Source organism: Giraffa tippelskirchi, chromosome 7 (assembly GCF_054371585.1).
Source record: "Giraffa tippelskirchi isolate mGirTip1 chromosome 7, T2T-mGirTip1v1.2.pri, whole genome shotgun sequence".
Lineage (NCBI taxonomy): Eukaryota > Metazoa > Chordata > Mammalia > Artiodactyla > Giraffidae > Giraffa > Giraffa tippelskirchi.
The window spans coordinates 127,511,930-127,527,400 of NC_137281.1; the positions used below are offsets into that span (position 1 = coordinate 127,511,930).

At 40.6% G+C, this 15,471-nt stretch overlaps 1 protein-coding gene across 11 annotated transcripts in view; it reads right to left on the reverse strand.

Annotated features, from left to right (window-relative positions):
- The window catches only part of BMP4 (bone morphogenetic protein 4), a 222,804-nt gene that overhangs the window by 76,641 nt on the left and 130,692 nt on the right, over positions 1–15,471 (reverse strand). For all 11 annotated transcript variants that reach the window (XM_081509392.1, XM_081509405.1, XM_081509391.1 and 8 more), the window contains one exon: positions 15,209–15,312. The gene's annotated coding sequence lies outside the window, so the exon portion shown is untranslated. The remainder of the gene's footprint in view (positions 1–15,208; positions 15,313–15,471) is intronic.

The following is a 15,471-nucleotide window of genomic DNA, read 5'->3' on the forward strand; positions in this document are numbered from 1 at the left end:
ATGACAAAAGCTAATAGGTACCAGGTGTTGTGTATAAAGTGATGGGAAATTTCTCAATGCTTCACATATATATTTATATACATTAGCTGAGTACTATTACTGTCCGCTTTAGAGGCACAGAGAGTTTGAGTACCATGTCTGAGGTCACACAGCTAGTAAGTTGTAGAAGCAGGACTTGAGCCTAGACAGACTGGCTCCAGAGCTTACATCTTAAACACTACTCTGTACTGCCCTTAGGCCAACTGTATCAGAGCATATCCTGCCACATGTGTTCCTAAAGCAGAGAGGTGTCTGTGGACATACCACCACAGAGAGACTACAGTATGGTTTCAAACCTTCACACTTGCTAGAATCCCCCTGGTTTACTCCACATGCCCCCTTTCCTGAGCTTACCTCACCAGAATTAATGGATTGTTATTATTCTTGATCAGTTGTAAACTGTGAGATAGTTTGCCTACCACACTTAGTTTAAGATTTGGAAGGTTTACTTGCAAAAGCTCTTAGAAGCACCCATGGAAAAACAAGAGTGAAAAATTAAACCAAGGATAGACATTTTTGTTTGCACTTTTTTCAAAACTACCCAAACAACTGGATTCAAAAAATTTCCCTGGCACCACAGGCAAATGCTTCTTCCTCAGGCATGAAATGGGCTGTCAACGATGCAGGCACATTGCTGTGGTAACTGAGAAAATTTATAAACAATGTATAACTTCATATTTCTGCCACCTTTACTTTCAGTTCAGTTCAATTCAGTTGCTCAGTCATGTCCGACTCTTTGCGACCCCATGAATTGCAGCACGCCAGGCCTCTCTGTCCATCACCAACTCCCGGAGTCTACCCAAACCCATGTCCATCGAGTCAGTGATGCCATCCAACCATCTCATCCTCTGTCGTCCCCTTCTCCTCCTGCCCCCAATCCTATCCAGCATTATATATATATATATATATATATATATATATATATATATATATATAAAATATAATATAATGAAAAAGCAATATTGCATAGGAACCTGGAATGTTAGGTTCATGAATCAAGGCAAATTGGAAGTGGTCAAACAGGAGATGGCAAGAGTGAACGTCGACATTCTAGGAATCAGCGAACTAAGATGGACTGGTATGGGTGAATTTAACTCAGATGATCATTATATCTACTACTGTGGGCAAGAATCCCTTAGAAGAAATGGAGCAGCCATCATGGTCAACAAAAGAGTCCGAAAGGCAGTACTTGGATGCAATCTCAAAAACGATAGAATGATCTCTGTTCGTTTCCAAGGCAAACCATTCAATATCACAGTAACCCAAGTCTATGCCCCAACCAGTAACGCCGAACAAGCTGAACTTGAACAGTTCTATGAAGATCTACAAGACCTTCTAGAGCTAACACCCAAAAAAGACCTTTACTTTAAAAGAGTCCTGAAGACCAAGACACTGATAAGTGGTAGTGAAGCTTGATGACTTCTAAGAGAATTAAACAGGATACATGTGGCAGAAGCAATTGGTTGGTTAGCACATCTCCCATTCTCAAATCTACCTTACTTGGCATTTTGCATTATCAGTTCAGTTGCTCAGTCATATCCGACTCTTTGTGACCCCATGAATCGTAGCATGCCAGGCCTCCCTGTCCATCACCAACTCCCAGAGTCTACCCAAACCCATGTCCATCGAGTCGGTGATGCCATTCAGCCATCTCATCCTCTGTCGTCCCCTTCTCCTCCTGCCCCCAATCCTTCCCAGCATCAGGATCTTTTCCAATGAGTCAACTCTTCGCATGAGGTGGCCAAAGTATTGGAGTTTCAGCTTCAACACCAGTCCTTCCAATGAACACCCAGGACTGATCTACTTTAGGATGGACTGGTTGGATCTCCTTGCAGTCCAAGGGACTCTCAAGAGTCTTCTCCAACACTGCAGTTCAAAAGCATCAATTCTTCGGCGCTCAGCTTTCTTCACCGTCCAACTCTCACATCCATACATGACCACTGGAAAAACCATAGCCTTGACTAGACAGACCTTTGTTGGCAAAGTAATGACTCTGCTTTTTAATATGTTGTCTAGGTTGGTCATAACTTTCCTTCCAAGGAGTAAGCATCTTTTAATTTCATGGCTGCAATCACCATCTGCAGTGATTTTGGAGCCCCAAAAATAAAGTCTGACACTGTTTCCACTGTTTCCCCATCTATTTCCCATGGAGCGATGGGACCGGATGCCATCATCTTAGTTTTCTGAACGTTGAGCTTTAAGCCAACTTTTTCACTCTCCTCTCTCACTTTAATCAAGAAGCTTTTTAGTTCCTCTTCGCTTTCTGCCATAAGGGTGGTGTCATCTGCATATCTGAGGTTATTGATATTTCTCCCGGCAATCTTGATTCCAGCTTGTGTTTCTTCCAGCCCAGTTTTTCTCATGATGTACTCTGCATATAAGTTAAATAAGCAGGGTGACAATATACAGCCTTGACGTACTCCTTTTCCTATTTGGAACCAGTCTGTTGTTCCATGTCCAGTTCTAACTGTTGCTTCCTGACCTGCATACAGGTTTCTCAAGAGGCAGGTCAGGTGGTCTGGTATTCCCATCTCTTTCAGAATTTTCCACAGTTTATTGTGATCCACACAGTCCAAGGCTTTGGCATAGTCAATAAAGCAGAAATAGATGTTTTTCTGGAACTCTCTTGCTTTTTCGATGATCCAGCAGATGTTGGCAATTTGATCTCTGGTTCCTCTGCCTTTTCTAAAACCAGCTTGAACATCTGGAAGTTCACAGTTCACATATTGCTGAAGCCTGGCTTGGAGAATTTTGAGCATTACTTTACTAGCGTGTGAGCATTATAGAGACTAGAAAAGCCATGTATTTGCTTTCCTGCTCTAGTGAAGCTAGGGTTGGCCATTGAGGCAGTTTCAGCCCCAGTAAGGTGTAAGTAAGAGTCTCCAGGAGTTCTGGCAAATCCTTGCTTTCCTGGTTTAAAGAGAAATGACACTGTCACACATTTCCTTCTGCCACCCCCTTCCGGTTTTGGATATAGACTCATGTCTAGAGCTATGGCAGCCATCTTGCAAAGCACAAGAGAATGGCCAACAAAATTGGAGAAATGCTGGCTCTGTATTTTTTACACTTTATTTTTTACCAAACACCAACAGTTGTTTACCTCCAGAATGCTTGTTATATGAGTAAACTAGTTTGTCACTTTGGTTAGGTTTTCTCTTGATGCTGAAAGCATTCTTATTGATATAATGGGATTGCAGATATATTAGCCCATCTATTTGTCACCTGTTAATTCTACACCAATTTGTCTATCCTCAAAAATCCCCCAGAAGTTGGGTTAAAGAAGCATTACTTAATCAAGTCACTGGTATGACTTATAGGGCACAGAATAATCAAAACAAATCCTCTTTCTGGTTTACCCCCTAATCATACTATTTCAATGTAACTCCAATATTACATCATTAACAGTATAAGGAAGGGTGCATTAATAGTATAATAGTATAATTAATAGTATAAGGTCTACACATTATTAACCAAACTTACTGTTAGTCAGTCCAATAAAAACCATCTTTTACTTTAGGCTCAAGTTCGACTTTATAGAGTTCACAGTTGAGAGAAATGATTGTAGTTATTTGTTCTACATCACCCTTCTCCAGCTCTCAGTTAAGGCCTCCCAAACATGCCCTAAAGGTCATCTATCTGGCCCTCCCCGTAATGTGCCCCAGGAAATCTAACTCGCTCTCTTTGGACAGTCTCCTCTCTTCTCTGATACCTAGAGATGAGCAGAGCGACTCATAGAGGAAAATGACCCTCATTAGTTAATACCACTTAGTGCATAATAGGCATTCAACTTTATATTAATTAAGTGAATAAATTAAAAAGCATTATCTACTAGATTGTAGGGACTTTCAGAGGCTTTCTGGGGAATATGGTCTGTCTTAGTTTGGGCAGATATAACAAAATACCATAAACTGGGGAGCTTATAAACAATAGAAATTGATTTTTTCCGATTCTGGAAATGAGGAATTCCAAGATGATGGCACTGGCAGATCTGGCGTCTGGGGCAAGTCCACCTCCTCACTGATGGCTGTCTTCTCACTGCAACCTCACATGGCAGACAGAACAAGGGATCTTTCTGGGGCCTCTTTTTTAAGGCACTAATCCTGTTCATGCAGGCTCTGCCTATGACCTGATCACCTCCCAAAGGTACCTCCTGATACCATGACATCGAGAGTTAAGATTTCAATATATGAATTTTGCCGTGCATGCTCAGTTGTGTCTGACTCTTTGTGACCTCATGGACTATAGCCTACCAGGCTCCTCTGTCCATGGAATTCTCCAGGCAAGAATACTGTAGTGGGTTGCCATTTCCTACTTCCGGGTATCTTCCAGACCCAGGGATCGAACCTGGGTCTCCTACATTGCAGGCAGATACTCCACCGCTGAGCCAGTAGGGTAGCCCATAATATGAATTTTGAGGGGACACAAACATTCAGTCCAAGTATGGTCTAAACAGTCTTAAACATCATTGTAGATTTAGCCAAGTGGAGAGGCGATAGGGAGAGCAAGCCAGAAAAAATCGACAGTACAAAACGAAGTGTTTTACATGAATACAAGAGTGGTGTATGGGAGAGAATTAGAAATAATTTCATACTGTGGAAGTGAAGTGTGAAGCAGAGAAGTTGGCAGGGATCTAATCAGGATGGCTCTTGGCAAATGGAAAATTTGAAAAATTTTAAGAAAGAAATTGGCATTGCTCTGCATTTCAGAAAAATCACTTTGGGGACAGTTAGGGGAGTGAATTTAAGACAAGAAACTTGATTCAAGAAAAAGAGTATCATCATGGGTTCCTGGAGAAACAAGAGGCCATGAGGTTTAATCTAGTTCATCCATTCTGAAATGTATTAAGTATAAATTTCAACATTTTAAAGTACTCTACCATGTTGAATTCAACTCAACTATGTGCTGAGTTATATACTAGCCAGGAAGTATCCCCATTCTCTCATTGAAAGGGAGGTGGCAACACAAGACCAGGGAGCAGACTGACTACAACATGGAGAAGAATCTACCCCTGTACGTAGGCCACTTGGCAGGTGCTCCGAGGGAAGGCCACCTGGCACTTTCCCAACTGCTCATCTCTTACCATTCTTACCATTCTGAAGCCCAGAAGATAAGAACTTTAACCAAGGTCACACAGTGACCAGTCAGGAATAGTCCTAGTGGCTCCTAAATTTCAGATGACAAAACCTGCTGCATAAAATAATTCAACTAAAATCTAAAATAAAATGGTCACTTGCTCGCAAAAAGAAAACAAGCACAATATTTCACTAAAACGCTATGAACCTGGATGAAACTGTAATTCAGGAAGTTGTAAAAATATGGCTGCACAATCCTGTTGGGCTGTCACACCTATCACGTGACTGTGAAACTTGTGCTCCGCCCTGGGGCTCTGCCTTGCTTGGTTTGTGTGAGGCTGTGTGTGAGTGAAACTAGAGTGGGAGGTCAGCTACACAAGATGGTCTATTTAACAGCTGATCTGCTGGGACCAGTGCCTAAGAAGTTAATTTCTAGCTTTGAGATGGTTTCTGGTAATTGTAGGTAATTTAAAATATAATTGCAATTTAGTTGGGGAAAAAAAAATTCTGTTTGCAGTGTTTATGCTCATCACTCTAATTTAAGGTCTAGAATGTTGGATGAACTACACTTCAATACACGCCCATTTTGCATCTTCCTGATTTTTACCACCAGTGATTATAAAAACAGCCTCAGCAAACCTCAGTCTGCATTTCAAGACAGATGCTGCAAAGCTCAGATATAAAGTTTCACATTGCTGGAAGGTTAACTGCTGCGCATGTTAATGATTATCAAATAGATGAAGAAAACCACAAGGCTCCAAAATGCAAAAGCCCCTCAAAAAAATCCAGCTTGCCCATGTTTATAATAAGGCCACTTTATTTTTTTTCACGAAGGATGACTATGGTTGAGTTCAGTGTGGTCTGCATGCAGGCTTAATGGAAGAGTAATTACACAAGGCTGCTTGTGAGGGGGCCAACGGAGCTTCCCTCTGGGTTGTGTGTTACAAAGTCCTCTGTGCTGAGCCAGAGCATCCAGAGCTTTGCAAGGTTCAGAGATTTCTTACCACAGTGAGATCGAGTGTCTTGAATATACTGGTTTATTTTAAGTGAGGAAGAAACATTAGGATATATTGTGTGTAGATTTATAGAAAAAAAATGGTCTCAATTATCTAAAATGTGGAAAGGAGAGCTACTCAATAGCAGACACCCTGAGAATTATTAAGATTCCAAAGCATTGCCATGAACAAATCCAGTCATCATTACCTACCTAGGACACATGCAGCCAAATGATTGAGAAATTAGCTTGAAATGAACACTTGATCTAACAACTTCGCATACAGTCTCCCCTCTACCAGCCTGTAAAACTTTCTAGAGTGAAGGTTAGAGTGGAAGCAGCACTCCACTGCCATGACAATTACACTGCATTAACACTGGCACTAGAGTCACACTCTGAGTCTGAGAACTGAGGGCCAGGGGTCAAAATCTGCAGTGCTGGTACTCAAAGCTTGCTTTCAAAGACAGACTCAAACTAAGGGTAATCACCAAACAATTCTACAATAGGCAGTGAAGACTGTGTGCCTAGAAAGCTTTCACATAAAGCTGAGAGGTTTAGTAACAGGGAAAACAAAATGTGTTCCTCAGTGGCAGAACCAAACTGATCTGGTTTTGCTGATAATGATTCAATAAGAAAACAAACATTTTAAAAGAACTGATAACTTGTTACATGTCCCTGATTTTTTTAAAAATTCAAATATTACAAAAGTGAAAATTTCTCTCTAACCTCAACCCCCTGTCCCCCTCCCCTAGTCTCCTTCTCTCAAAGTAGGCCCTGCTATCAGTTTTTTGTGTGCTACTGTCTATTCATATCTAAGCACATATGTGTATGTCACATACACACAGCGGTGGCTCCCAGGTTCCTATACTTTAGAAGGGGCTAAGTGGCTATAACCCAACTGGATGTTGGTAAACTGCCTAAAGCTACATCTGCCTAGTAATTTACATAAGCAAAAATATATGAATTTGAGTATCAAAAGAAGTACAGCAATCAATTATAAACCACTAAAAAATGGGAATTCACAAGTCCATATCAATAATAAATAGACAGTAAATAAAAATTAAATGAGGGGAAAGGGGAATCCTCAGCTGTAACAAAATTCAATGGCTTACTGGTGGGTGGGGAAGTAGTATTAGACCTGGAGGACCATTCTTTTGCAACCATGATAATGAAGATTAGATCAGACAAGATTCATCAATGGATGCTACCCCTAGAGAAAATTTTGATGAGGACTAGAATGTTTGCATCATCTTAAAGTGTTTCCTCATGGACTGTTCTTACTAGATCCAAGAGTGAGGAAAGAAACACTAACTATATAATGGAGAATTTGGAAAACACCTTGAGCGAGTCATTGAAAGTAACATTACCAATGTGAACAGACATGGTACCCTGTGAAGGACACAATATCACCTATGTGGTACTCCGTCCTAGAATGTATCACTTCAATCTAATCACAAGGAAATGTCAGACAGATCTAAAATGAGGTTATTCTATTTTTAAAAAGGCCAGGGTTCAGGAATTCCCTGGCAGTCCAGTGGTTAGGACTCCGAGCTTCTATTGCAGGATCCCACAAGCTGCACAGCACAGCCAGAGGGGGGTGGAAAAAGGACAGGGGAGGAGTTGTAGTGAGGACTATATTCTTCAAAGGTGTTAATGTAAAAGGCAGAAAGACTGTGGAAATGTTACAGATTAAGTAAGACTAAAGAGACATGACAGCCAAATGCAATATCAGACCCTAGACTTGAAGAAGAAAAGGTATCATAGGTTATTAGATCACCTGACATAATGGGAATACAAGCAGTAGGGCAGATAAAAAGTCAGTTGTAGGACTGCTATTTATGCTTCCATAAGACAACAACCCTACCAGCTCCACCCTTACCTGGGAGCCCTGAGTCCCATGCCCTTCAGGAGCACTTAACCCTTTGTCCTCTAAGCTCCTTCTTTGCCCAGGTAAGTAGAGGATGGGAAAGCTCTGATGCCAGGTAGGTTGCTTCTGCAGCAGGAACAATAAGCTATTTTAAATTTTGCTTCAGGATCCAGAAATTTAGACTATGTCAGTGATACAGACTTAAAAGTGAGAAACTACATCACAAATTTCTTCCTGGTCCCCTCTGACCAGCTTATGCTAATCTCACTGAAACCTTCCTCTTACCCTCCTTTTTCCTAAGTCCATTCAAAAGCCAAACAAACTCTGAAAGTGAAAGTCGCTCAGCTGTGTCTAACTCTTTGCGACCCCATGGACTGTACAGTCCATGGAATTCTCTAGGTCAGAATACTGGAGTGGGTAGCCTTTCCCTTCTCCAGGGGATCTTCCCAACTCAGGATCAAACCCAGGTCTCCCACATTGCAGGCAGATTCTTTTTTTTTTTTTACTAAATTTATTTATTTTAATTGGGGGCTAATTACTTTACAATATTGTAGTGGTTTTTGCCATACATTGACATGAATCAGCCATGGGTTTACATGTGTTCCCCATCCTGACCACCCCCCCCACCTCCCTCCCCATCCCATTCCTCTGGGTCATCCCATTGCCCCAGCCCTGGGCATTTGTCTCATGCATCGAACCTGGAATGGTGTTCTGTTTCACATATGATAATATACATGTTTCAATGCTATTCTCTCAGAACATCCCACCCACACCTTCTCCCTCAGAGTCCATAAGACTGTTCTATGCATCTGTGTTACCAGCTGAGCCCCAAGGGAAGCCCAAGAATACTGGAGTGGGTAGTCTATCCCTTCTCCAGCAGATCTTGCTGACCCAGGAATCTAACTGGGGTCTCCTGCATTGCAGGTGGATTCTTTACTAACTGAGCTATCAGGGAAGCCCTAGGAAAAAAAATAAGGCATGACAAATGTAGGTAGCTAATGACTGTTTGGTGAATAAATAAAAATGAATGAGTGAATGAATGAACAAATAAACAGTGAAGGTACTTGAGTAATGCTCTGATAATGAAGACTAGTAGTATGGTTTGTGCAGGAATAACAAAAAGAAAACGTGTTTTTTCTAACTTTAGCTCTTGTTACCTAAGCTTAGGTAGTGTAGTCATTTCCTTATATCTGCTTTTAAATGTCAGTACACCTGTATTTGAACCAATATTAAGTCTAGGAATATATACCAGAGTAAAAAGGAGGAAAATATCCTTTAAAGGAGACATGGAAACACAAAGGACTCTTCTGGCCTTTCTATCAGGAGGATGAAAATGAAAAATTAAACTTATAAGAAAACTAGAAGAATTTTACACTCAAATGAAATATTAAGATAAATGAGATTTGGGCTTTAAGTAAAATGTCATAGACTAAAAAATGTCAGAAGTGGATTCAACACAGCAAACACGTTCTGAAGAGAGACCATCCATTTTTGTTACCTGGATCCTGGGATTCTGTCATAATGATTCCTGTCCTTTCCAAGCCAGGTGCCTAAGTTTTCTCTTCTATTCTAAGAACTATTATATATCCTTCCAGTAAACTCTCCCTCTGCTTAAGTTATTCAGAGATCATCTCTGCTGCTTATGAAAGAAGAACCATGACAAGACACACATTTTCCAGCTCACCGTATGAAGTACACCAATTATTATTCCCAAATATGGGCTTAGTAGGGCATCCCTGGTAGGTCAGCCGGTAAAGAATCTGCCTGCAATGCAGGAGACCTGGGTTCAATCCCTGGGTCCAGAAGATCCCTGGAGGAGGGCACAGCAACTCACTCTAGTATTTCTTGCCTGGAGAATCCCCATGAACAGAGGAGCCTGGCAGGCTACAGTCCACAGGGTCTCAAAGAGTCGGACGTGATTGAGAGACTAAGCACAGCACAGCACAACATGGGCTTAGTAATAAGGTTTCCAGCTGGCGCAATAGTAAAGAACCTGCCTGCCAATGCAGGAGATGCAAGAGACATAGCTTCGATCCCTGGGTCACGAAGATACCCTGGAGTAGGAAATGGCAAACTACTCCAGTGTTCTTGCCTAGAAAATTCAATGGACAGAGGTGCCTGGCAGGCTACAATGCATGGGGTCACAAAGAGTCGGACAGGACTGAGCACAGCATACCACACACATACAGTAAGAAGGTTAAAGGAAGTTTGTGGATTTTTTTCTCCTTTTGTTTCCACATGTGTGGTTGAGCTCACCAAATATACATAAGGGTGAGAACTTGAGTCAAAATGAAAACATTTAGTTCTTTGCCTACTCCATAAGAACCTTTTATTACTGTATCTAAAAGTACTTATTGTTCAATAGATGTTAGACAGAGTTACAGGTTTTTATGTTAAAAAAAACACTGATTTCTAGATTAATTTCAAAGGGTGCATTTTAAATTTACCAATTTCCAAAGCCCTACCTCGGCTACCACAAGTTTCCCCTGATTTTCATGTGCAATCACTTGAAGCGGAAACAGGGTACCACTTTTGCTGCTAATGTTTCAACTTTCCAAGTTTAACTAGTTATGTAAAGAACTAATTTAAACAAGTTGTAGCATCCTTTTTCAAAAATACAGTTTAAACACCATGTTTCCTTTATCAGCCTAGGTACTTGATTGAAAAATCTTGGAAGAAATGGTTATTGCTATCCGGTTTCAACAAGTTATTTTTTAAGTAATTGAAAAATCTCCATTGATAATTCTTATTGTTTTGACCATGATTTTTGTGCCTAGTACATTTCTATGCATCTAACAGATGTTTAAGAAATAGAAGTTAAATTCATGAACAAAAAAAATGTTTTGTTTTCCATTGTGAGGCAATTTTGGCTTGATTCATTACTAATAATTGGTTAAGAGGCTCTACTGCATAGCCATTTTAAAGTTAATAGACAAAGATGTCCCAGCAAATAGCTATTCTTGATGGTTGCACAAGCTTTCCATAAAAGTTTTAGAGTCCTAAAGTGGTCCCACTACTTAATGAAAGCCTGAACTGCTGCCTGGGATGATTCTGTGGTAGCATTTATATTCCAGCGGTTCCCCCTCACCTTCCAACATCAAGCTAGAAGGCTTGATTTTATCTTAAGCCATATCTTTAATTGGGCCCTTCCCCTTCCTATCCTGTCTCCCTCATTACCCTATAGATTCTTAGCAAAGAGCAGTTGAAGCCCTATCTCAGGTTCTGCTTTTAGTGAGGCTAACTGAAGACAACAATATGCTATTATCTTATTAATAAAGAAGTATTATATAACAATACCTATGGACTTCTTTGCCAGTGAAATTCCATATTCTACCTAAAGTGTAGATGTCTGCAAAGGACATATTATCATGGTAAAAAATCAACACAGCAACTGTAATTTATTGAGAGCTTTCCATGTAGATGCTAGCTCCTCGAATTCTAGGTAGGCACAACCACTCACACTTACAAAATTTTAAAAGATTGGGTCAACAACGTCGAAAAATCTGTGAAAAATCAGATAACTAGTACATGACAATTTATTTTGAATATTTCCTGAAAAGGTCTCACAGGTTGATCATAAATGTTCTAAAATACTCTGAGAGAAAATGGTGATGTCCCTCTAACTTCCTGTTCTTCAACAGTTGTGGGATAAAGCCCAAGTGATCACTTCAGAAATGACTGATGTGTTCTAAGGCTTACCCATGAGATTTAAAGCATACTTTTCTAAAAACAAAACCAAAAAACCCCACCCTGCTCTCATCACATTAATATCTTTGTTCACACAAACCAAATCAACCAACGTCTCCACAGCCAAAAAGAGGGAGCGATAATTGTTAAAATAGCATTTTAGTTTGGGAAGAAGTTGAAAACAGGAGTAGGTAAAGAGCATGTGACTCACTCTCAACCAGAAATACCAAAAGCCTTTGTTAGCAAACTGGATGAAGCAATTATAAGCAGCATCACAGTCTGTCAATCTTAGATATCAGTCTTCCTTAAAAGCCTTCATGCTCTGTCATCAACAAGGTTATCTCAACCTTTCCTGAAACTATTTTTACTTTTAGCCTGGCTTACTTCTTAGTATAATCATCTCCTAAATTCATGACCCATCAAGAAAAGCAGCACTACACTAATGCAGCACTAAAAAAGCTAAGTCACACATGCTTCAGTTCCCAAATAAGTCATAATTTATAGAGCATAGTCTAAGAGGTTAAAAAAATTATAAAAGAAATTCACATGCTACGTGAAATAAGCCAGACACAAAAGGACAAATATTGCATGATTCCACTTGTATGAGATACCAAGAATAATCATTCATGGAGACAGAAAGTATAGTAGTAGTTACCAGGGGCCAGTGGGGGAGGAGTGGAGATGAGGAGTTATTATTTAATGGGTCAAGTTTCTGTTTGGATGATGAAAGAATTCTAGAAATGGACAGTGGTGATGGTTGCACTACAATGTGAATATTCTTAATGTCACTGAACAGTATACTTAAAATGGTAAATTTTGTTATGTATATTTCCATACAAGAACTTTTTATAAAAGATATTCAGTGCTTTCCTTACATCTCTTAAAAATGCTAATGAGACTAACCAGTAAAATTTCCACACTTACCGTATATTTTTTAATCCTCTCCCCAGTTTTCTCAAAACCCACACTTATCAACATCACTTTTTCAAACCCACCACCAAACTTCTTAAAACTCTATTCTGGCCACTACCTTCTGTCTTCCACCTCGTCTCCTTTTCCTCATGAGCCTATATCATTTAAGCACTCAAGAGACAGAACCCTCACTTGAGAGCAGGAAGAGGAAAAAACATGAGCAAGCAAGGTCTTCCATAGTGGGCAGGAGAAGGGCAAAAGTTGGAAGTAGTCGTCCACAGTAATTTTAATTTCATCACACTCATTTTATTTTATGGTTAATCCTTCTATAGCTTCAAGCACTTCTCGTCACCTATGATTTGGTGAACAAATCTGTACTGACTTTAACTGACATTCATGATTTCACAGTCGTCATTCAAATTATGCCTCAGCCCCTTGCATATCATGTATTTACACCATGATTAGAGTCAGGAGTTCTCAATTTCTGCTGTACACTAGAATCACCTAGGGAGCCAAAAGGTACCATGTCCAGGCCACAGCTCACACCAACTAAATCAGCAGGACCCAGGGCTGGAGACCCAGGCAACTGTATTTTTTTAAACTCCCAATGTGCAGCTACATGTGACAACCAATGTTTCAGAGAAGTGCTTCTCCAACTTTAATGGACAAACCAAATATGTAGAGATTGTGTTGATTATTAAAAGGAAGGCTGATTTAGGAGGGCTGGAGGAAGTACCCAGATACTGCATTTCTAATAAGTCAAAGTAATGCCAAATCTGCTGTTCCTGAACCCTACCTTGAGTAATGAGCCTTTAGCAAACAAAAGCCTTTCAAGTTTCCTTCTCTCCTTCCTCAGTGGAGCATTTATTATACACACAGTCAGTAAAAGTGAATTCATAGTTGGGCTTCCCAGTGAAGCAGGCCTGGACAAGGACTTGGGACACAACTGTGGTAGCCTCAGTGGCAGGCGTTCATTACTCTGCCTGGTGTGACTTCAGCTGCTCTGCTTCTGCTTATAGGCTGATCCTAGGTATCAATCCAACTTAACTTCTCTAACTTCAAGACTGTTAACAAGACACTCAATTCCCTAGGCCTCAGTGACCTCATGTATAAAATGGAGAATAAGCATGGCAACTATTTCATTGGGTTACCATAAGTTTTAAATGAGATAATCATGTACAGTACTGGTATGTCTGCCATTATGCATTCCTGTCTTTATTTCTGCCGCCAGCAAAAAGCAATTCACTAATTCTCTCTCTTTCCCTCAAGCATCTGTTTCTGGATTCAGCTAACTCATGGTTTTGCTCTGTGTACTTCTTGAGCTCTGCTTCCACTACCAACTTCTGGCTCTCTCTACATGTTCCAATTAGTACATTCCCAAAGTGGCTTTGATTGGGTCAGTTAGTCATGATCCACTAGACCTCTTCAAGGAAGACTCTCTGTTTGCACAGAGTCTCCTCTAAGATAGATCAGGGAAATTTGTGGATTGACTTCCACAATCAGGATTTGACTCAGACTAGCGAAGAGCTGACTCATTGGAAAAGACCTTGATGCTGGGAAAGATTGAGGGCAGGAAGAGAAGGGGATGACAGAGGATGAGATGGCTGGATGGCATCACTGACTCAATGGACATGGGTTTGGGTGGACTTAGGGAGTTAGTGATGGACAGGGAGGCCTGGCATGCTGCGGTTCATGGGGTCACAAAGAGTCGGATACGACGGAGCGACTGAACTGAACTGAACTGAGGGCCTCCCAGATGGTGCTAGTGGTAAAGAACCTGCCTCCCATTGCAGGAGATGCAAGAGATCCCTGGGTTGGGAAGATCTCCTGGAGGAGGGCATGGCAACCCACTCCAGTATTCTTGCCTGAAAAATCCCATGGACAGAGGAGCCTGGTGGGCTACAGTCCACAGGGTCACAAAGAGTTGAACATGACTGAAGCAACTTAGCATGCATGATAGCTACAGTGTAAGACAAGCTAAATGTAAGAAACTTTCAGAAAGAGATGGGGATATGGAAGGCAACGAGGTTTTCTTGGATGGGTAGTGCAACTGCCAAGCACCTTGCTTGCCTTGCCCAGTACACTTAGCAAATATTTATTGAACAACTAATAATTGCAAAGTATACATTGTAGTCCCTGTCCCTGGAGGCCTGCGACCATCTACTGATCTTGGTTCTGGACTGGAGAGGTAAAGCACCCAGACACATAGTTTCATGCAGATGGTATAAGCAAAATATTAATATTTTTGCTGTTTGAATACTGGTTTTGGTTTTTGTTTAATTTTGTGCTGAGAAATGCTATCCCCAAAAGGATAAAGACAACCTCTCCAAAGCTCAGAACTTGGTAAGGAGATAGCAGCTAACCTTTAGTTTTTATTATATACCAGCACTGTATGTGGCTTAGCTCATTTAATCCTTACAATGGTATTATCATCCCAATTTGGCAAACAGGGAAGCCAAAGCTTTAAGAGGTTAAAACACTGTCAAATCAGACAGCTAGTAAGTTGGAGAGCCAGGGCTCAAGCCCCAGAGGCCTGCTTCAGAGCCTACGCTCCTCCACAGTGTACAGTGCCTCTGGCCTTCTTCACAATCTGCTCAAATTTGTGGTGACACAACATCTACTTCAACATACACTTGCCTTGTTTTTTGCAGAGATGCGCAGCAAATGGCATTTTCAGATGTGACCTTCTCAAGTATATGCCATGAAGATATATACAATATATCCAAACTTCTAGCAGGAACCTAAAAGGAAATTAAAAGATAAACTTGTAGTCCCTCCAGTTTATGTCAAAATGCAAATTAGTCACAAATTTCAGTGTTATTATTATTATTTGCAACTTACTACATTTTAAAATGTATACATTTTAAAGGACACAATAAAGGACAGAAACGGTATACACT